This window comes from Cavia porcellus, unplaced genomic scaffold (assembly GCF_034190915.1).
Source record: "Cavia porcellus strain 051 isolate PalLab524CR breed Dunkin Hartley unplaced genomic scaffold, mCavPor4.1 scaffold_5, whole genome shotgun sequence".
NCBI lineage: Eukaryota > Metazoa > Chordata > Mammalia > Rodentia > Caviidae > Cavia > Cavia porcellus.
Window position 1 is genome coordinate 10,222,852 of NW_026947488.1, and position 22,182 is coordinate 10,245,033.

At 44.2% G+C, this 22,182-nt stretch overlaps 1 long non-coding RNA gene across 1 annotated transcript; it reads left to right on the forward strand.

Moving 5' to 3' along the window:
* Positions 1–506: 506 nt before the first annotated feature.
* Positions 507–5,679, forward strand: LOC134475963 (uncharacterized). Its single transcript, XR_010047312.1, has 2 exons — positions 507–786; positions 2,335–5,679. It is a non-coding gene; the product is annotated as an uncharacterized LOC134475963 (long non-coding RNA).
* Positions 5,680–22,182: the final 16,503 nt, after the last annotated feature.

Here is a 22,182-nt window from a genome sequence, read left to right on the forward strand (position 1 = left end):
GAAAAATGCCAAACATCCTGCAGTGCACGGGCACAACCCAGTGAACAGAGTGATCTGATTGCCAAGAGGTTAAGCAAGGACGTGGGTGTGGACACTAGGGCAGCGACCCCTGCGTGCACAGGAAGCATGGGGGTCGGGGGGTGTTTGGTGAAAATGTGGCTTCTGAGAAGTGGGACTTGCACATGTCCGAGAAGCTGCCCTTCTAACCAGTTTTGACTGGGGAGGCTGATGCAACTGACCCAGGCACCCCACCTGAGTAGCCAAAGCCAGAAAGCACCCCACATAGGTAAAGGTCTTGATTCAGGGCTAGGGCTACAAGAGACTTCTCAGTGTTGTAACATAAACATCACCTGCATTTGTTCTGAAAAAAGTTCAGTAATCTCGTTAATCATCCTCTTTCAATTCTCCCTACTGTAGGCTTTTCCCGGAAAGCCATAGGATGGAGCAGGGGGGCTGAGGGGTGAATCCCTCCCCTCCTCTGGCAGCAGCAGACAGGGCTTGTTTTAAACAAGGGAGGACAGTCCCCTCCTCGGGATCGCCCTACTTCCCTCTCGGAGCATCAAGTGGGGCCATGCTGCCGGCAGTAGTGGCTCCTTTCCAGAAGCTGCGTGCTCACGGTGGGCTTTGCACCGGCCTGACTTGCGGGTCTGCAAACCGGAGATGAAAGAGCGGCTGCCACGAAGATGGTGGCTCTCTTGGGAAAGGGCCATGGGAGAAAATGGACTCTGAGCCCGGCCCTCCAGAGACGGCCTCCCGGCCCTTGTGATAAATGGCAGCATTAACAAGGTTTGGTTGAGAGGGAACCTACAGATTTATGACTTCCTGTGTCCGCCAGCAGATGTCATTACGGCTGACAGAACAGAAGGCCTTTCAAGAGCGAGCTGGGGCGGGGCTGGGAAGAGGGAGAGAATAAAAGCAAAGGCAGAAGCCCACACGGGTGACTGCGTGGTGGGATTAGCGTGGCTACTGTCATTTTAGGGACACGGCAAGTGGCACAGTAAAGCAAATATTGCAGAACATCTCCGGGATCTGGCCTCTGAGATTCAGGCAGGCACCTCCAAGGGAAAGACAAAGTTATTGGTTTTCCTCAAATAAGACCTCTGGGTTCTGTTCCTTTAAACATTCTCTAGGATAAATGGGTACTTCTGCACTGCATAAACATATATTTTACCCCGAAACATCATTTTGAGGGGTTGCATGGATTCATTTCGTAAATACAGCAGCTTATCCTGAAAAATTCGCTTGATATACATATAATTTTACCTATTAAAATTGTTTTACGGGAGGTTATTGGTATTTTATGTGCCAGAATTTTGTGTGGTATTGAAGAGTGGTATGCATTTGACATTTGTTAGGGACCAAAGGCCCACATTAGGAAGCAAGACTTCTAACATGTACTTAGCAGTAATTACAGGCCACCTTTCCTCTTTTAATCTGCATCCAAAAATTTACCTTCCGTGGGTAAAGAAGACTTTATTTTTTTGTATATTTGCAGTTGACTAATGAACACTGTGTGTGTGTGTGTGTGTGTGTGTGTGTGTGTGTATGTGCACGCGTGTGTGTGTTTTGTTCTGGACTAACGAATACTTGACTGTCTCATTCTTTGGGTTCAGGTAAGAAGGGTCCCCACACTGAAGCCAGAGAAAACAATGCCCATTCCATACATGGAGCTGTCTTTGTTCTGTCCAACAAAGTTGGTCCCCATCCTGGTTTTGGCAGAAATAAAAGCCATGGAGACCTTAAGGAGAACAGCACAGCATCCCTTTGACTCATAGGCTGTCAGAAAGAAATCATTTCAAGGACAAACTTGACCTCAGGTCATCTGTAATTATAGACATCATGCTGATATTTGTATTGCAGTGAATATGTAATATCAATGAATTTTTATTTTTATTATCTTTTTGTCGGGCCAGGGATTGAGCCCAGGGCCTTGCACACACTCGGCAGATGCTTTAGCACTGAGCCACATCTCCAGCCTCTCACTGAGATTTTCAAACTAGTCCCATGGGTGCAAAGATGGTCACCTCCATTGCTCCTCCTGCAGACCACTCTGGGGGGTCAGGTAGTGAGTCTTGCTAACCCGGGCTGCAGGTGCTGGCTTTCCCACTCACTGACTGCATTGTCACGGGTCACTTCCTTAAGTTCTTTAAACGCATTTTCTCAGCTGTGAAAGGGGGAGATGGGCCCGCTCTTCACTTAGAGGTTTTGTCTAATGAGCATTGAACATAATGTTTGTGAAGTGATTAGCTGCTTGGCACAGGGGCGGAGCTCGATAAATTAGCTATTGTTATAATGATTAATGTTAAAATATCTTCCCTCTGTATTGTTTCACAGGTAGGCACGCCAACTCCTGAGCTGATTCGTGGGTCACCTAGAAAAGAAATCCAATAATAATAACAACATTAATTGCAGCTGTCACTTATGGAACACGGGCGAAGTGCCCAATGCTATGCTAAATGCCCGATAATGTGCAAGGTCTATGGAGTCTAATTCATGCAACAACCTTACGAAACAAGGTATTATTACGTGTGTGTGTGCTGTACAAAGAAGCTCAGATCTGTTAGGGACTTTATAGCTGGAGTGCACAGAGTGCTGGGTTTCCTCTCAGAATTTCTGACTCAGTAGGTCTAGACTGGTGTCCCCAAGATTTTCATTGTAACAAGCGCCCAGATGCTGTTACTGCTGACCTAAGGACCATGCTGAAGAAACACTGATTTTAGTCATTTGTTCAAGCTTACACAACAAATAAGCAAGAGGAAGAGTTTTCAAAGTGAAATTAAAAATTTGACTTAGAAATGTACTCTTCAAATATCTGTATTCAAATTTTCTAAAATCACACTTTTGAATTAAGAACTGGTTGTCGTATCACAAAGCATGGTAGCTAGGATAGCTGCTTATTTGTCTGCAATGTCCTGTTTAATGAGGTTTTTCGTGGCACAAAACAGTTGGTGAGACCTTAAAAGGGGAGCATTTCAGGGACATTTGCAGAAGGACCAGAGAGTCCTTAAATCACCTCTGCCTGGTCCTGTTTGAGGTCAGCAGTCCTGCAGAAGTAAAGGATTTGCAAGAGCGGTAACCCAGGTCCAGCTGCAAAATTCATTAGAAGTTCCAAGATGGAGCCCAGCTGGGCAAGCCACACCTGGCTGCCATCTGTGCCGGCGAGGCATGTTCTTTCCTCGGCTCCTGACCAAGGAGAACTCTTGAGTATCAGAAGGCTCTGGATCCCTTGACTGCTGCTCAGGTCAGGCACTGGCAACCAGTCAGCCCAGGCAGGAGACCATTGCCGCAAGCTGCCATTGGTATGAAAACTGAGATGTGTTGTGGTTCATACTGGCTGCTTTGGGACAGTAGGAGAGAAGCTTCACAGAAACATGCAGTGGGAAATATGAAAGGAGACCAAGGACACAGAGATGGAGCAAGAATAAAAGCTGAAAGTCTCTTAGTGAATACAGTAATCCTGCAAAAGGTCATTGGTTCCTGTATTTGGTTGTAAATACAAAGAACTAGAATCTAAATATGTAGGCAAAGTGCACTTGAAGAAATGTAAATACTCAAGGACTTGAAGAAAAGAGATACATGAAGAAAAACAGTGGGTGTCCTGGACTGAGACAGATGGGTGCTTGCAACGGTGCAGGACGAGCGGAGAAGGTGTGCGCTAATTTGCTCTCTAGAGCCTGAAATCTCAGAGCCGATTCTATAGATTAAATTGGCTTGTATTTGAGGGCCTTTCCTCTTCTCTCTATTGGATGTATTCATCTGGACGTTCACTCATTTATTCATTCAGTGGTTTGTTTTGTTTTTTACTGAGCATGTTATGGGCCAACTACTCTTACAGACAGACAGTAAAAGCTCAGACTCCAGACTCTGCTCTCCTGAAGGTCAATCATTAATGAATGAGACAATACACACAATAAATTGTATAGCAGATTAAGATCTGAAACGTTTCAAAGAGAAAAGTTAAAACGGAAGAAAGATATGGCTTAACAGGTGGTGTGGTTGAAAGATGGCTTGTCTATTACCAGCTACATTTACCAAGGTTGTTACAGTTTGGATCAAGTTTTTGGATAATGATTCAATCAAGAGCACTCTAACTTGCCTGGTGTATTAACCCATCGATGGATTCATAATGTGATGGAATTACTAGGAGGTAGCAGAAACAGGAGATGCAAACCAGCTGAAGGCAGTCAGTGATGAGAATGTTATGTTGGGAATTATATCTTGTTCCCAGTCCCTTTGTTTCTGGCCCTTTTGTTTTCCCTCAACTTCCCAGCCACCGTGAGGTGAGTCTCTGTCACATCTTTCTGCCTTGATATTTCTGCCTTTCCACAGACCTAAGAGCAACAGAGCAACTAACCATGGACTGAACCTGCTGGAACCATGAGCCCAAATGAATCTTTGTTTTTATAAGTTGATTTTATCAGGCATTTTGTCACAGCAATAAAAAGACAATATAACCATCAATAAATACCCTTAGGCTACAAAGAGAAGAAAATTCAGTCACACTGGTCTAAGGAAAAATTTTGGCAGTACATAACCCAGAAGTCCTGGGACTAATAATTTTAATGGGCACTGTTACTTTCCCTTCTAGCATTCGCTCCACTGATATTTTCTGACAAAGCTCAGATTTTCTGGCGATCTAACTCTCATTTGACTTCTGGACCCCTGGGGAAATGGAACTTCTCCCTAGCTCAGGGTTTAAACCAGCAGGAGCCTTCATTTCTCCACTGATTGCAGTGATTGTTTCTGGAGAAGCAAGGGTCCAAAGCAGTAGATGTCCGAAGCATCACTTGGGGGCTTTCTTTTGCTGAACCTGGAGGGCAAAAATCATTGCTGGCAGGTACCTTATAATCAAGGGGTGGGGGAGGAAGCTGCTTTAGAAGCTGCTTTACTTTAAAAAAGAGAGATGAAGAGGAGACACAAGAACAAAAATAAAATCCCAAGTCTGGATGACAACATTGATCCAGTGGATAAACACTCCAGAGTAAATCTGCCAATGTCTAGACTTACAGTTAAATGAGTCAAAAACAATCTTCTTTATGGCTTGGAGCCATTGAGTTGGGCTTTCTTTTAGTTTAACTGAAAAATAAAATGCCTAGTTCAGGCACAGTTATGACTGGATGCTTGCTCACCACGGGCTCCAGCTTTTCTCTGTGAGGGCCTCCTTCAGCCTGGCCTCTCTGATGTCCACTGACAGCCTGATCCCTACAGGACCTGCCGGGCCTCTGCATCCTCCTGGCTGTGTTGCTCAGGGTCTGCAGCAGTCTTTGAATCAAGCATTGAGGTTGATCTGGGACTGATGTCTTCTTCTAGAGCCAGGGCTGAAGCCTGATTCATTTGAATCACATTGTCTGAGAAAGTTGCTTCTTCCCATTAGGGAATTGTTCCTAGAAAGTTGGCTTGCAGATGTTGGACAATCAGAAAGCATGAAGCTATGCCCTAATATGTTTTTTTTTTTTTTTTTTTTACTTGGATGTCTCACATTTCCCTCTGCAAAGTGAGAACTTAAGACAAGGTGACTGCTCCCAGTAGGCTGGTCACCAAAGACAACTTCTCTTGCCATTTTCTGTTGCCTACTCTTGGGACCAAATTAAATTCAATGGGAAAGATTTTGTCTGTAATTCCTCTATTCACCCATCTTGAAAATCACCTACCACTGAATACATTGTTGTGGAAAATTCATTGGCTCCCAGTGTTGTTCTTCTCTATGAGAGCACAGCACCGACAAATGCTGGAAGAGATGTGATCACTGCGTTCAGTGACACAGAGTGTGGAAGTCCCTGGTGGCTTCCTTTCAGGGCTAAAAGGCCACAACTGTCACAGAGAAACCTTCATGCTCATGAGCTTTCTATTCTGCTTGGAAAGGGGGGATGAGGATGGGATGTCTGGAGTGGAAGCAAAAATCTGAAGCCGTGAGGTGCCATGGGTGAGGAAGAGTCAGCAGGTTGAGCTTGGGAGAATAACAAAGAACTGAAGTCTGGGGTCACTATCCTGTGGCCCAGGCACAATCGCTAGGCCAATGACCATCCAAGGTTTTTGCTAGGTGAGAGAACCCAGATCTCTGTTGCTGAGGCACAGCGATGTTACATAGAGTCATCCAGGAGGGGTCCCCAAGCAGCTTGTCATCTGAAGATGTGCACTAAGCTAATGATTACAAATGTCACCAGGGTCCTTCTTGAAGAGGAAGCACTGGAGTTTATGTCAGGGGACCTGATCATTCAAAGAAATTGCGTGTATGCCACAAGCAATGACATTTCTCTGTTGTTTTTGAGAATTAAGTGAGAGGTCCACACAGTAAACAGTTTCCCTTTACAGCCCGCATTGGCCTCTGTGGCAGCTACCCAGCTCTGTGGTGCAGTGCAAAGTAAGCCACCAACCACTTTTAAGTGAATGGGCATGGTTGCATTTCAATAAAACTTTATTTACAAAAAACAGGCAGTTGGTTGGGTTGGCCAGTAATCCGCTGACTTCCAAATTAGGCAATCACAAATGTGTATGCAATAAAGACAGCAACCAAGGCGACTGTACCACCTAGTAAAATAGAGCCCAGTCACAGTTCCAAGGCCAGCTCCTTAAGCGCACACATTCTGTGACTCCGCAGTGCATCTGCATCCTGCCTTCCTCTTCTGCCACGGATCTGGATAGGTGCGGCTGTGGGGTCCAAGGAGGTGTCAATCCACAGGGAACACAGAAATACTAACGGGAGAGTGTAGAGTGGGAACTCTCTGATGAAAACACGTACCATGGCAACGTGAAACAGGTGAAGCTACAAAAGCTTAACATTGGATTAATTTTGCTAAATTTTTGTGACCAGCGCATACTGTGTTTGACTCAAAGATGGCAACTGTGGTTAGAGGAAATTCTCAAACCACGTCGTGTGTACTGTTCTGTGCTTTGTTGGGGGTGTGGTTAATATTGTGAATTTTAAGCCTTTTAAGATACATCACAAGAGCTCATGTGGTTCTTAAAAGTCACAAGAGAAACCAAAACTAAAGAAAGATTACATTTTGCCACCTTAGTTTTGAATCATGACTCCTTTTCACCAATGGATGTAAAATTATAATTAGTTTTGATTCTGAAAAAAAACTTTTGGAAAATCAGATTCTCTCTACCCTTACTAATTACATATTGGAAATATGTTTGAAGGGTATTGGTGTTTAAGGAGTCAATCGACTATTTATTCTTGGTGGTTTTCTTTATATAGAAACCCACAACGCAGCTGTGGTCGGATCCAGGAAGGTATCATAAACAGAGTACACTGGATATGGAGCAAGAAATGGTGAAAACTGAGGCAAAGTGGAGCCCTTACGCCCTGTCCAGTGTGTTGTTTCTCTCTGTCTCTCTCTCTCGCCCTTCACACCAATGCATGCAAACTCCAGCTCCTTTCTCTGGACAAGAAACATACATTCCCTCAAATGACACAGCCAGAGCTTCTGCACTATGTGAAGCCTGCACCGATCAGGTGATTTAATCCTGCCTTTCCCCGAGAAAATAGTCACAGACTATAGCACCCTTTCCATATCTTGCACTACGGACCTGTTAGCATTGCTATTTATGTGAAAAAGAGGAGAGAGTGCTAATTTATACATACATTTGTTTGTATAAATTCTACTCTATTCCCTGATTGGTTCAAATCCCCCAGAATATCACTCTTCTGTGATCTGTAATCTGGCGAGAAGGGGAAATGTTAAGTCGCTTAAGAATTTCAAATTCCTGTATTGCCACTTGTTGTGAACTGTGTCATTTACAGAGTCACATAGTTTTTCCCCTGCCCAAAATGTCACAAAAAGAAAAGTGATTCACAGCAGTTTACACATGCCAAACACATTTGTCGAATAAACAACACAGAGCAAACTGCAATTGAAATACCACCCTGTAAAGAAACACAGTAGTTAATCTGAGTTTAATTGAAATGTTGCATGTTGATACCTTTTGTTTATGCATGAGACGAAGCTGATATAAAGGAGAGTAATGATGATAATCATATTTGAGGTATTTGAAAGGTTGGTACTTCTGAGGCACTTTGGGAAGAAAAGAAATACCACATGTACTCATGTTAAAGAAATGCTGCATTTGGTTTAGAAAGTGCTTCCAATATGGTAATGAACAAGATAAAATGTCCATGTTAGTGCAGTGCTGAACTGAGCTACTGTGTGCTTTTGGGAGATATGTTTAGGCACTCAATAATTACGCAAAAAAATTATTGGGTATAATGCACCCCAGTTGTTTTGCAGCCTAACTTCTATGTATCTTGCTCTTTTAGAGAACACCACTGAGAGTTTGCTTTGGGGCAGTTTATTCTCTATCATGCCCAACAATGCCATTCTTGTCCTGCGGTTCCATACTTTCTCAGGGACTGGCCAAGGCTAACAATCTCCCACACCCTCCTTCTGGCAACCAGAATTCAGCCGAAGATGGGTGAAACCTGGACAGAACCACACTCTGTGGAGAAGTTTGCTAGGGTTCTGGGCAAAAAGAAAGGTTTATTTTTTCTTAAGAGCCACAGAAGTGGAGTGTTCATTTCACAGAGTCTGTGTGCTATGAAGATCTGAGTATTGTCCTGGAATTGGCAGTGGGATCCAGGGAGGCAGAAAGACGCGCTGATACTGTGAAAGACAGAACGGGGGAATGGAGAAGAAAGATGCCCGTGGTGACACTAGTTACAGCTGCACCGGAAGCCCCTGCTGCCCTCCACCTTTTCAAGGACACGAGACACATGTCCCATGTTTCTGAAGCAGCTGGCGTTGGATTTCTGTCATTTTCAATGGCAAGATTTATAACTCAACACTTAGTTTTGTCAAGCTGAGGATTATATGTTAAATATGTTAATGTTCTTTCAGTGAGTTATGCTGGGAAAATGGGACTGTGCTACGGGTTTCTATTTTGTTGTTTGGTTTACTATGCTATTTTTAGTTGGAATAAAAGTCATCCTGGGTTAGACTGTGACTAGTCTCCTCGTCCATACCTTATGACATGGATCAGGTACGACCTTCCTTATTAATTTATTGCTGAAAAATAATTACAGAATGGCATTTTAGATCCACTGAAGCTACCCTGTGTGGTGTTAAGAGGTTGTGTGTTAGGTTAGCTAGACATGATCTTGAATCCTGGTTCTATAGTTCACAAGCTGTGTGACTTTGGGCAATTTACAAAAACTTTCTTAAGTTATTGCTCCCGTCATATAAAAATATTGTTAATAATAGCACCATATTTCGGATAACATTAGAGAAGATAAATGAGACAGTGCACATACAGCTCAAATCGTGGTGTCTAACACAGAAAATGTTCTATAAGTGTTGATACTTCTCTGTTATCATACCGTCAGCAAACCCACTATGTTGAAATACCCCAATAAATCTAAGCTGCAAGTATTCACTCAAGGAGCATTTGCTATATGAATAATTTAGAAATGGATGATTGAATGATTATCAGTCAATTAAAATATGGTTCATTGAAAATGTGGAAGCTGGGAACTCGGAGATGAGACTTCCAAGTAAGGGACAGGGCTGGAGGCTGAGAAGGAGCCGGAAAGAATGGAAGGTGTTCTGTGCTTTATGGGGATGCCCTTCCCATGATCTGTGTCCCCGGCAGGTGAGTGTTCTGCACGGTCGCTCCCTTCACACTCTCATTACTGCAGGTCATTTGTCGGGAGCTTTGATGGGCAGCTTTATGGACAGCTGTAAAACAGAACTTACGGCTAAAGTCATCATAGTGTGTTGAGCTCCACGCTGAAGGGTCCACATCACTTTCCGTTCACTCTCCGGGTCATATTCATTCACTGCACAGATGCAGTTTTGCACAGATGATTTAATTCTTCATAACGCCTTCCTATACCTTCTGGGGTAAAATTCCAGAGACCCTTAATAAGAATAAATGGAATAATTTGGATATTTGCTGAATAATTACCTTAGTTCCAACCTAAAGACTTGGTCAAACCAGCATGGCTCGCCATCTTGAATTAACCATTTCATCCAACGTTCACAACTTAAGTGCAAGGTACACTCATTAGCTCAGCTTTGCTGATGAGAAAAGCAGATACACCAAGGTTACACCCCTTGTTCAGTGCCATGGACAGGGTGGGCAGGATGCTGCCCCGGCAGTCTGCTCCTGGGTCTTCTGCTGCAGACTCCATTATAAACCTTGCTGTCTCTCCGCTTCCTCAAATGACTTAAGTTCTCAAAATGAACTCAACAGAGTGAGCTTCCTGAAGTGAAATTCTTCAAATGTGGGTACACTAGGAATACTTTGGGATGATTTTAAGAGCTTATATTTATACCTTTATTCCAAAGAGTTTGAAAATATGTCCTGCTCATATTCCATTGATCCTTGGTAGCCAGCAGACAGGTGCTTGGAGCTGTCATCTAGGCTCAGTCCTGGAGTCCTGTTGTTGCCACTGGGGCTCCACGCTGCATTCTTGGTGGCGAGCGCCTGAACTGCCATCTCATTCTCACAGTCGAGTCCTGCCCGGCTGGTGTTAGCTGGAATTCTGTTTTGATATCTTTTCATGCCTAGCTACTGGAGAGCTATGCAATCTGCAGTATCTTGGCCTCTGGTGTCACAGAACGGAGCGTACAGGAGGAAGTGGGAGCTGACAACAGCCTGGTGAGGGGCCCCTGGTAACTTCTGTACCTCTGGGAGTTACGTGTCTTTTGATGCTGAGGAAAGTCCGCAGCCCTCAGAGGGAGTCTCCTCAGCCTTGTCTTTTAAAGTGAGCTTGCTCATTTCCTCAGTCAGCCTGGGAAAAACACATGGGTTGATGAACCAATCACATTCTGTCTTCCCAGAACTTGAAATGACAAATGTTAAGTTTCTGTCATTGAACCTGAATCATGTAAATCTGGAGCAGCTGTATTCCACTGAGCAGAGGATGCACACAGGAAGACGAGTAGAAATAAAAGTGGGCAGGAGAAAGAGACAAAGAGCGAAAGAGAAAGAAAAAAGCCAGAGTAGATGACTTTCCAGGTCCTGATGCCGTCTTTCCCTGTGACCAGGTTGTATTGCTGTCCTTTGTACTCTGTGATACCTCTTATACCAAATAACCCACCATTTTGCCTTGGCTAGATAAGTTAGTTTCTCTTATACCTCAATGCATGGATTAAAAGACGAGTTTCTTTTCCTGTTCAGAGCAGAATCAAATATTTCCTGGAGACAAGGCAGCTTACAAACACTCGTAACCGTTTCATTGGTCAGAACACTAGTCTATCAACTTCGATGGAAAAGGTCACAAAATGAGTAGGGCTATTTGTTCAGTGTTTTTAGCAACAAATGCAAATAGCAATTTTAATTTGTGCTTTAGCTTTTCATTTCTAGGTAACATTTTTTAGTTATTTAAATCTACATTTTATAATAATTATTTCAGGTTATTTTTAAATGGGTGGCTCCATAGGGTTGTATTAATTGTCAACTTTCAGAAAAGAAGGATGTTTTGTCTAGATGTTCCCCCAAAGCCCCGTGTGATCATGAGCTGGGCAAAGAGGTGACTGGATCTAGCATGTGTGATGCTGGGATCGAGAGTGGGTGATTGTTACATTAGTCCACTGGTTTGTCTGGCACAGTTCCTGGAGTGGATATTAGGAAGTCGCTCCCTGGGTGTGAGCGCTACTCATCTCCTCAGTACAGGGACCGAAAGAGGCTGGTGCGGTCACTTGTTATTTGCTATTTGCCACTTCACTGCCTGATGCCTTCTGCTGGCCATGAGCTGTTTCTCCTTGATGATGCCTCTCTGTTCTGCCGCCTTGTCTGCGAGCCCGCCAACTACGAACTGAAACCTCTACAAACCTGGAGCCAAATAAACCTTCCCTCTTCCTGAAACTTTTGGAATCAGGTATTTTGTCTTGTCTCAGCAACGAGAAAAGTAACTGAGATAGAGGCAACCATCTATGAGGTTAGAGAAATAAAGAGGCTTGAAATTTCTAGAAAAACTGCCTATTTGTCAAGAAGACAAATGGCCATTTTGATGGGAGTGAGATACACTTCCAGGAAATGGCTCAGTGTGTACAAGATAAATATCACTAATCTGAAAATCCAAAATCCACTATGCTCCAAAATCCAAAAAAACTAGAAAGCCAAAATACTTTGGCCCCTAGTATTTTGTATAAGCTGAACTAGACATAGCCATCTAGCTCTTCCCACACACTAATTCAGTTGCTGAGGTGAGCAGGAAACGCACAGAGTGGGAAAAGTGGAGAGATCAAACTCAAGCTGGTTTAATGAACAAGTATTTTAGTGTATTTCTTTGCCTGGATCTGAGAAAGACTTAAGACTTAGACTACCCTTGGGCATGGCTGCATCCAGGTGCTCCAAAGATCCCCCAGGGATCTCTCCCTCGGCACCTTCTGAAGTCAACTTTGCCTGGATTGGCTTCATTCTCAAGCTTAGTCACTGGATGAGGGTTTTCCAACATAACGAATAAAAGCATAGGATGCCCAGGTAAACGTCAGTGTCAGCTGAACAACGATTTTCTGAGCGTAAGCGTATCCTGTACAATATTTGAGACATCCAATGTTTGAGACATTCATTGTTTTAAATTCATGGTAATGGGCCTCCTGTGCTTTACCTGGCCACCACATTTGCAAGAGATGGCGTTAGCAGGAGGCCAACGCCTCTCAGCTTCATCTTCTGTTCACATAATGCAGGAGGCTCAGGGAGAGGTATTTGCTAAAATTCTAACATATGGAAGGACCTGAACTTAAACACCTCTCTCCTGACTCCTGGGGTCTCCTGAACCCCTGGGGTCAGTCAGATAGCCACTGGGTAAGTCAATTAACACATAAAGGAGGGATTCTCACTCTCCTCTCTTTATACAAAATGAACAGGTAGAAAGGAAAAGCTTGTCAAAACAAATCTCTATTTGGCCTTCTCCATCTGTGGGACAACTTCTGCAATGTGTCAATCATTTTGTTGAAAAATAGCCCCTCCAATCCACAATTCACATTTTCAGATGACACCCGCCTGTCAGTTGCTTGCTAAATCAAAGCCAAATTTCAGGCCAAGCAAAGACCAGTTTGTCAATCACCGCGCCTGCCACAAATCTACCAGCTCACCTGACAACTACAGCTCCCCCCTCTCAAATAGAGTGGGTCTGGGTAAGCTTATTTGTCTCCCCTAATTGAGTTCCTTTTAGGACTGGTAACTTAGCAACTAATAAGTTATTTTCCGTGACAACTGGCCTAAATTTCATAGCTTTTTTGACCATTGCCACTTGTTAGAAAATTGTTTTCCCTCAAGTGGCTAAACAGCAGATGTAAGGTTTACTTAACACTGGATTGTTCTATTATTTCTATTTATAAGCCTCCTCCTCTGGGTAAGAGTAAACACAGAATATGTTGTCAAATAGACATAATTTTAAATAAGTATAAAATGTCTTGGAATCTTGTCCTGAAGTCTCAAATTCTTCATTATGGGTAGCAAGAAATGATGGGAAGAAACCTAGAAGTTAAATTCTCAGCATTTTTTAGGTTGTAAATTTTTTCACAAGTGTGTGTGGCAGTCAGTGCACGGAGGTGTCCCCTCATCCTGAAGGAACCTGGGGAGGTTTGGCAGCAAACTCTTAAGGCCATTTAGAGACTAAACAGTGCAGATGTGAAAGGGCAATAACAGCGATGATAGTAAGAACCTTAGAAAGTATCACAATGTAGTCACAATTGCTGCGGAAACCGCCCTGGCTAGTTTTGTGCGTTCATTTTCCTGGGCTGAGGGGTGATGCCCAGACATCTGATAAGACATTATTTCCCTCTGTAAGGATGCTTAGCATTGGAATTGGTAGATCTAGTAAAGAAGATGCCAGGTGGCGGCCCTGTAATCCATGGGACACCTGAATAGAACAGAAAAGTGAAGGGTGAATTTGTTTTCTGTGTTTGAGCGGGGATGTTCATTTCTCCTGTCCGTGGGAATGGCATTCCTGGGCAGCTTTAAGTCTTTGGACTGGGGCTTACTCTCGTTGGATCTTCTGGTTTTCAAGTCCTGGAGCAGGCAATCTGACTTCACCCACAGTCGCTGTTCTGCTGTCGGAGAGCAGAGGCACCCACAGCATGTAGTAGAGTTATTTGGCCTGGGTTGTTGCTGCCTGAAGAATAATGTTGTGATTCTCGCCTCCTCCCTGCTCTTGAGTTACGATGCTTCTAACTTGCTTCCAACTATCCATTCATTCTGGGACTTCTGATACACTCCAAGTGTCTGTATGTGTGTGCATATAAAATCCACAACTTTTAGAATTGGCTCCTATAGTGTGTAACCTATACTTCTGAAACTTTTAGAAAAGTTGAGGTGTGAGATAAAGATTCTGTGCTCACTGTGGGCAGCGCTGATTTTGAAGGCTTTGAGCAGGCCTTCAGGTCATCTCTACACACACAGAAGTGAGGAGATGCTGCAGACGGAACCGCTCATACGGAGAACGAGAACAAGTCGGGGATGGATGTTGAAATCGAATTTTGATCTTGATAAATAAAGCTTTTGTTCACCTTCCTCACTATTTTATCTTCAAAAAGTGGCATAGTATCGGGAAAGCAGCAGATATTCATTTAAAACTGTGTAGCTAAAGGCAAGGCCAGGGAAGGATGATGGAAGGAAGAATTCCAGATGAATTAGGCTAACTTGGAGACTCAAAGTGGGCATATAAAGAATGGGATTGTGCTGTTAGCTTGGGGAATTATACAGAACCCAAAACTTAGCAGCAAGACTTTTTGCTTTTTATGAATTTTTATCACATTACCGTGTCGGTGTACATCATAGTACATAACCTGTTAAGTGATAAGGCTCCAGATTTGTGCAGAAGCAGGGAGCATCCTGAGCACGTCATGGGATGAGCGATCATGCGTGTAGTCCTGGCTAGTGGGAAACCATCTCAGTGTACACATTTCTTTATACTGAACGATGCTGGCTCTGAAGCTCCCTGTGACTGCCTCACAAGAGGCAGCTGAGCAGAGAAAACCAGTGCTCGGGGTTGGAGTGAGACAATGCGATGGCTGAGAAAAAGCCCTTCCTGTGAAGTACGGAGCTGGCAGTAGACGTCCTGCACAACGTGTCACACAATGCCTACTTCAGCCGCGCAGCTGCTGTAGACTTTAATTTAAGGTGTGTCTTTTGGGCAACTGCAGCCAGGGGATTCCCTGATATTCATAATTGGTCTTCTGCTATTTCAATACGGACCGCTCATGGGAGCAGGATGACTAGATAATGGAGATCTGAAACCAGAGAGCAGAGATAATTCCATTAGCTACATGTGGGTAGTGGTTTCTCCCACCTCTCAGTGGGCAGGCCCTGGACGTTAGTATCAGAGCTCTCTCCCAAGTTTTACTGTAGCATTTACCATGCATTAGGATTTGCTTTAAGATCTTCATATGCTCACCTCATTAAATCCTCGCAGCAACTTGCAAGTGCAAGAGTCTAGTGTGTATCGGAGAAGATTGCTATCTGGGGGAGGAGAAAATACAGGGAATCCCTAGGAAACGTGGAATGCGTGAAGTTCTCGCGTTCTTATGAAGAGGAAATGAGGGGATAAATGCTACAGTATTTACATTCCAGAGATTGATAAATGAGTTGAGGCAAAGAAAAAGCTGTGCTGGAATGAGGGTGTGATTCACTGGAGGCTACTTTCCCCAGCCCTGCTTCCAAGGCCATCGTCCCAGAGCTCCTTCCCTGAGCTTGTGGCGTCCCAACAAGAAAAGCACACATATAAATGATGAAAACAGCAAAAACCGAGCGAGCAGATCATGGCCTGGCCATTTTCTCACTGGACAAATGTCCATGCATGTGACTTTGGCCATTGTGATTTTAGATAGAAAAACCCAGTGGACTTTAGATAGCAGTCTTGTGCTTTGCTTCCTGTATCTGTGGCATAAAGGAATTCTGTTCCTGTTTGGAATAAAACCACGATGGAATCAGATTCTGCAGAAGCTTGGAAAGCGCTAAGGGGTTCATGACTCCAAACTGCTTTCCCGACTGGGCACAGATTGAGGCGCCTGAAGAAGTGTGGCGGGGATGGATGCGGTTCGCACCCCCGGGGAGGGGGACCCTGGAGCTGCGAGGCAGAAAGATGGGGTGTGGAGGAGACACCAATCCCGCTGCTCCAGCACCTGGACTGTGAATCCCACAGGACCTGGGGGCAGAAGAAGCGAAAATGGAAAGACTGTAAATATTATTCAAATAGAGAAAGTGAGAGGTCAGAAAGCAGCGGGATGCTGGAAGGGGTTTGTTGTTTCTCCTTCTGTGAGGCAGGGAGGGAGAGGGGATGGCCGTTTATAGCACGGGCTGGCTACTGCGCTCAGGGCACTGCGCGCCCTGCGTGGGAAAGGCCAGTTTCTGAGGCAGTAACAAAGGACTCTGCAGTCTCAGTGGCCACTACAAAGGTCAGGTTCCTGCTCCTGCTCTCTATGCATCATCGGTCAGCTGCAGCTCGTCCCTTGCCCCCTTCATCTGGGACCCAGGCTGATGGAAAAGAAGGTGGACATGGACGATGAAAGGCTTTCCGAAACAGTGCTGCTCAGAAACGATGGTCATGTCTGCTTATGTGCGATTGGCCAAAGCGAGTCACATGACATCGCCTGCTAGGACTGTGTGTGTTTCACCACAGGAGGGCAAAAATGTGCCTTCTCGGCTGCATCTTCCCTGCAAAATTAAAGGTAATTAGAGGAGCCATTGCACAGTGAAGGAAACTGACATTATATGTGTAGGTTGCCCGGTTTGACCCAAACACTAAGTTGGTGACCCAAGATTTAAAATCACATTTTTACTCCAATTCTTTCCTATTTTTTTAAAACTGCGTTGCTATGTCTTCCCTGGTAGCTTCTGTGAAAAATGGAATGGAAATGTTTTCATACATTATTACAAGAATAAAACCCACCATCCTTAAGTAGGTTAAACTAGGAGGGTGTTAGCTTGCTGCGTTCCGTTCCCTATTTTCTAGACTTGAAAAATGTATGAAAATAGCCAGCGTTTCTAACAGTTAGCCCACATATGTCAGGTACTGTGCTCAGTGTTTTATATGCTTAGTCACAGTGACTTCACACAAAGGAGAAAAAGAAATATGCTGCTACCCTAACTTTATAAATGTTGACATAGAATTTCAAAGAGGTTAAATTACTTTCTAAATATGACACAGTTAGCAAAACAGTGGTGATCTAAGCCTGATTTCTTTGCCCTTAAGTTGATTCCTTGTCTTTATACGTTCTAGAGGAAATCTTTTCTGGCTTTCAGTGTGGAGGAGACAATAGAAAATAGAGAAGAAACACGGAAGGTTCAGATGTTACTTCTGTTGATTCTGCGGATTACCCTGTCACGAGGACACATGCTGATGGGTCCCTGTGCAAGGCTGTGTGCCATAGCATTAAAAAACGCCTGGTAATCCAAACCCAATTAGGGAGGTACATTTCCTGGGAAGGGTGGGTGGCAATACAATGGTAAGCACTCCCAAGCCTAAGATAAACAAGTTTTAGTTTAAAAATAACTTTAACGTTCTGTGCTACTGCTCATTTTGATTAGCAAACATAATAAAATAGAACTGCACACTCAACCCTACGTGCTATGTAAAGAACATAATTACATCGGAATAGATAACCTACATAAACCTACTTGAACTTATATAAATACGGATCTAGATTTATGTGCCTGGAGATGGAGGCTGGTGTGTAAATCTAACTATCAACTCCTGCTTCTGTAGCATTCATTGCTGGAGATACAGTCTTGCCGTCTGCAAGGTCCTCGGATGGAAAGGGAGCACAGTGATATCAGCAGCGTGATCACCATGTGAGTCAGATGCCAGTCCGTGTGAAGAGCAAGTCCTTTGATGGGGTGTGGCTTGGATAAATGGCCCAAGGGAGAGACCATGTCATATGGGCTTTTCCTCCAACCATTCTGACCTCCAAGCCAGAAATCTGATGGTTGTCCTGGAAACCCCAGACTTCCTGGACTGCCAGAACTGTCCTCCTGGTCTTTCTGTTCATTGGTCACCTTGTGTTCCTGTCCTTGCTGTGTCCCTCACTGGATTCACTCCACCTCCTCCTCCAGAGATTGTTTTTGTGCAGAGTTTTTCTCACGTGGTGCTACTGACTTGTTGTTACCATCTTGTTGTGTTGGCTGTCCTGTTCACATCAGGACCCCTAGATTTGGTGGCCAGTGGTCAACTGTGATCAAAATATTTCATGGAAAATTCCAGAGAGAGAGAGAGAGAGAGAATATATATTTGTATAACTATTGGTATAATAAGTCCTTATTATTATTATTAACCTGTATGTCTGATGCATAAATTAAACTTGATCACAGGTATGTATGCATAGGAAAAAGCAAAGTTTCTATAGGCTTTGATACGGTCCCTCACTTTGTGCATCCATGGATACAGGGACACTGCTATACTACAGGATTCTCAGAAGCACCCCAGGTTCTACAACTCAATGCCAGTAGCACCCCTCTTTCAAGTTGTGACAGTTTAAAATGCCCCTAGACGTTGCCACGTGTCTTGAGCAGGTGGGTAAATTGTCATGGTTGAAGCTCATTGGTTTGGCTCCTTTTCTGCAAGTCTGTTTCATCACCCACCATGACTCAGAAGGCTCCACATGAAAAGAGGGCCCACAGCCTTGCCTAATGCCTCTGAGAAGCAGAAGTAGTGTCTTGGTAAGTGACCGAGTGATGGATAGAAAGCCCTTACTTTGTGTGAAGTACAGTTCTCTGCATGCATACCCCTGCACTCTGATACTTGAAATCATGCATTAGAGAAAGACATTAACACTGTTGTTGGGGCTCCTGGGCTGTGCAGAAGAAAGCTACGAATTTGGATTGTTTTTTCCTCTTGAGGCTTGGCTTAACCTTGAGGTACCAGAACCAGAACAGCCACAGTCCACAGATTCGTCCCCCTCTTGTTCATTGCATATGGCTTTGGAACAAGAAAACAAACATTGGAGAAATGATCTAAAGCTTTCCTAAAGTCCTCAGGAATGGCATCTGAGGGGGAGCAGCTGAAAAACTTCACATTCATTAACTAAACCTTCTTGTTAGGTTATGTTTCCTGAAGTGCATTTGACAGTAAATGAAGTAGAAAAGATGGCAGCTAGAGGAAAAAATAAAATTCTGTCAGATTCTGCCACTAGAACAGGAAGGTAAAAAAAAAGCAGGAACCTGGGGAGGCATCGATAGATCAGCACCCCACACTGTGAGTATTTTCTGGCTGGGCATATTGCCTCAGATCAGAGCCCGCTGCAAAGCTAAATTCATGCAAGGCGCTCTGTTCAGATCCTAAGACCATGCATAACTCAGGCAACCTAGATAAGGTGCTTGTCAGGGCAAAAGCAGCAGGGATAGAGGGCTGACTGGCAGCTATGTGAAACAGTGATCAGAGAAGAGAAAGAAAAAGGCAAGACGTGTTCAAAAATATTTGGACTGTTTTAGACACCTTGCCCCATTTCAGCTGGATTACAATTTTGCCCAAACCTTGCTTGAATACTCAGAAGGTGAAACCAGTTTGCAGGCAGTTCAGCGAGCAGGCGCTGGCTTTGTCTGAAAACATTCGGTTTTAAACGACCTCATGGGATGCTCTGCATTTCCTGATCCTTCCTTCTGCCCATGTCCTCTTTTGGAAAAGGGAGAGATTCAGGAAGAGAGGTGGCAGGCTGCTATGCATCCCCGCAGGTGCCGGAAGTATTATTTGGTTAATTCGGCCCAAGCCAGTCTTCCTGAAGTTGGGCAAACCTGTTTTCTTTCCCTATGATGTATCACTTAGAAGCACCAACTGCAAGGATTTCTTATGTTCGCACAAAAAAGGGAAGCAAACAGCTGGTAAATGTTTCACAGATGGTAAAGCTCTTGGCATCTCTCTCAAGAGAGGGCCACCCATGCAGATGGCTCATTATTTTAACATTTGGATTTTCATCTTATTAAAACATCTTTTTTCCCCCCTGGTTTTATTTAGCATCATAAATTCTCTTACACTTTAGCAAGCGACTGAGCGATTTGAAGATGTGCTCGCTGAGGAACATCCTTTGGCTGGGACATAGATTGGTAACATCATTATTCCCAGCTTTGATCTCAACGTGATGGGTTTCAATCTGATTAAAAATTCCAATGAAAGGGAAAGCGTAGAGTAGTGAATTTATCAAGCAAAAGTCCACGAAGTCCACATAGTGGCTGAATTATTCAGCAGAACGCTAAACCAAGTGAAATGGGGGGAAATAGTTTTATTTGATGCATAAAATCCCTATTACTATGCAACATGCATATATAAAAATAGAGAATGCACAGAGGGGGGAGATCCACAAACACACCCAATCCACATATGGAGAAAGACTTCTGCACCATGAAACATAATAGCCAAAATCTAAACCAAGTGGTGCCAACTCTTGGGAGCATCGATGGGAAAGGGTCAAGATTTCAGAGGCTTGTACCCCACCCACTCAGAGTTCACAGGACTAAACTTGCCTCTTCTAGTTGATAGTTGATAGTTGATTCGAGGTGCAGGAGCAGGTTGGCTGTCACGTGGCCAAATGGGAAGAGACCACGGACCCACTGCACTAACTTTGTTGGAGGAGCATCTCTATCTTCTCCTTTCCAAATATTTCTCCCAAGGACTGGGAAAGTTGTGGTCACTTCAGCATCTCTAACTATTGTGCTGGGGTGTGGGAACTGTTGGAAATGCAAATGCAAGAGGCAAAGCAATGTAATAAGAACAAACCAATCTATTTAATGTGGTGTGTGACGCTGGCCTACATACAGACTCAGTATTTGTGCTCTCCCAAATGGGCCTTATGGAGCCAGGCCTGTGCGTGCCACGTTGTAAATGTTTATTAGCAATGGTACACAATGCACGTTATGAATCCATGGAGCTCAGAGCTGGCTCACTTCGGAGGTCAAATCCAAGTCCCTTAAATGCTGAGAAAATGTTAATAGTTGCCAGCACAAGAACTGAGCAGTTGAGAATATACATAGGTATGTTAAATGGAGGCTCTGTTCATTGACTTCAATCACCTCTGGTACCTCCAGCCTAAAGCATTAGCCTGTGTGCTGCATGCTGTGAGCTACGGGCTTCTCCATCAGACGGGAGGTGCTGAGAGTGGGGTTTCTCCAGCAGGAAGTGGAAAGGGCAGAGCTGATTAGGCATACTAGGAGCTAACTAACCAACTAGGGAGCTAACTAAGAGTTGTAGAGAAATGAGAGAAGTTTTTATTTTATCTGATTTCTTACAAAGCAGATTGCTTCTGGGGGTCCGCTCCTGCCTGATGGTTTGGGGTACCCATTGCATGAATTATAACAGCAAGAGCACGGGGCCTGAGTGTGCTTGGGTAGCACCTCCACTGGTGATCCTTTTTCCTTGTCAAGCATAGTATGCTCTCTTAGCACCGAAGCCGGTGGTTCAGCAGTGGTCCCCAAGCTGCGGCTTCTGCATCATCTGGGCTCCTCCTGGGCCCCCTGGATCCAGGCCTCTGCAGGAGGGGCCCTGTGTCTGCGCTTTCACAAGCCCTGCGGGTGATTCTGATACACACTCAAGTTTGAGAGCCACTGCTCTAAGGCATAATAGTTTGTCACTCCACCAGTGCCCAGGAATCTTTTTGGTGACAGACATCAAGTATGATTCCTGCAAAATCCTGGCAGCAGAATACATTTGTTTATTTAACTGCATGCAAAATACTTGTCAAGACGGATTCCAGGGGCTCTTTTGCATTCCCCTCTCCTGCATTTATTCCACCTGTGCCTTTGGAGACTGCCTGTCTCCCATCCACACTCCCAAAGTACAGAGCGTTTTAAAAGCTCCCCACTCCCACCCTTTTCACCTAAAATTGGCAAATGAGACAGAGGAACGAACGCCGCACCTAGTTTTCTGCATCAAGCAGGAAAGACTGACAGATTTCATTACATTTGTCACAAGGTCTAAAACTCCAAGTGGGAGAAAATAATCCCACTTAGTAAAAACATCTCACTGTACCTTTGAGTCAGAAGGGAGAAGTACAAAAAGTATTGTTCCTAAGAAAATTGCAAGGCATTCGGTTGTGTTTTCAGAAGTGTGATGACTATTCACCAGATTCTGGTTGAGGTGGCTGAAAACTCCCCCCCCCAAACTATCTGGGTACTGGCAATACACGTGCCCCTTGCGGAATGGCATAAGAATCAAAGGGGAAATGAATTTCCTGTGGTGCTGATGAGCTACTTAAAATCGCTCCCATCTGAGCGTGCCTCTTTCCCTCATGCGCACTGGAAACCATTTGA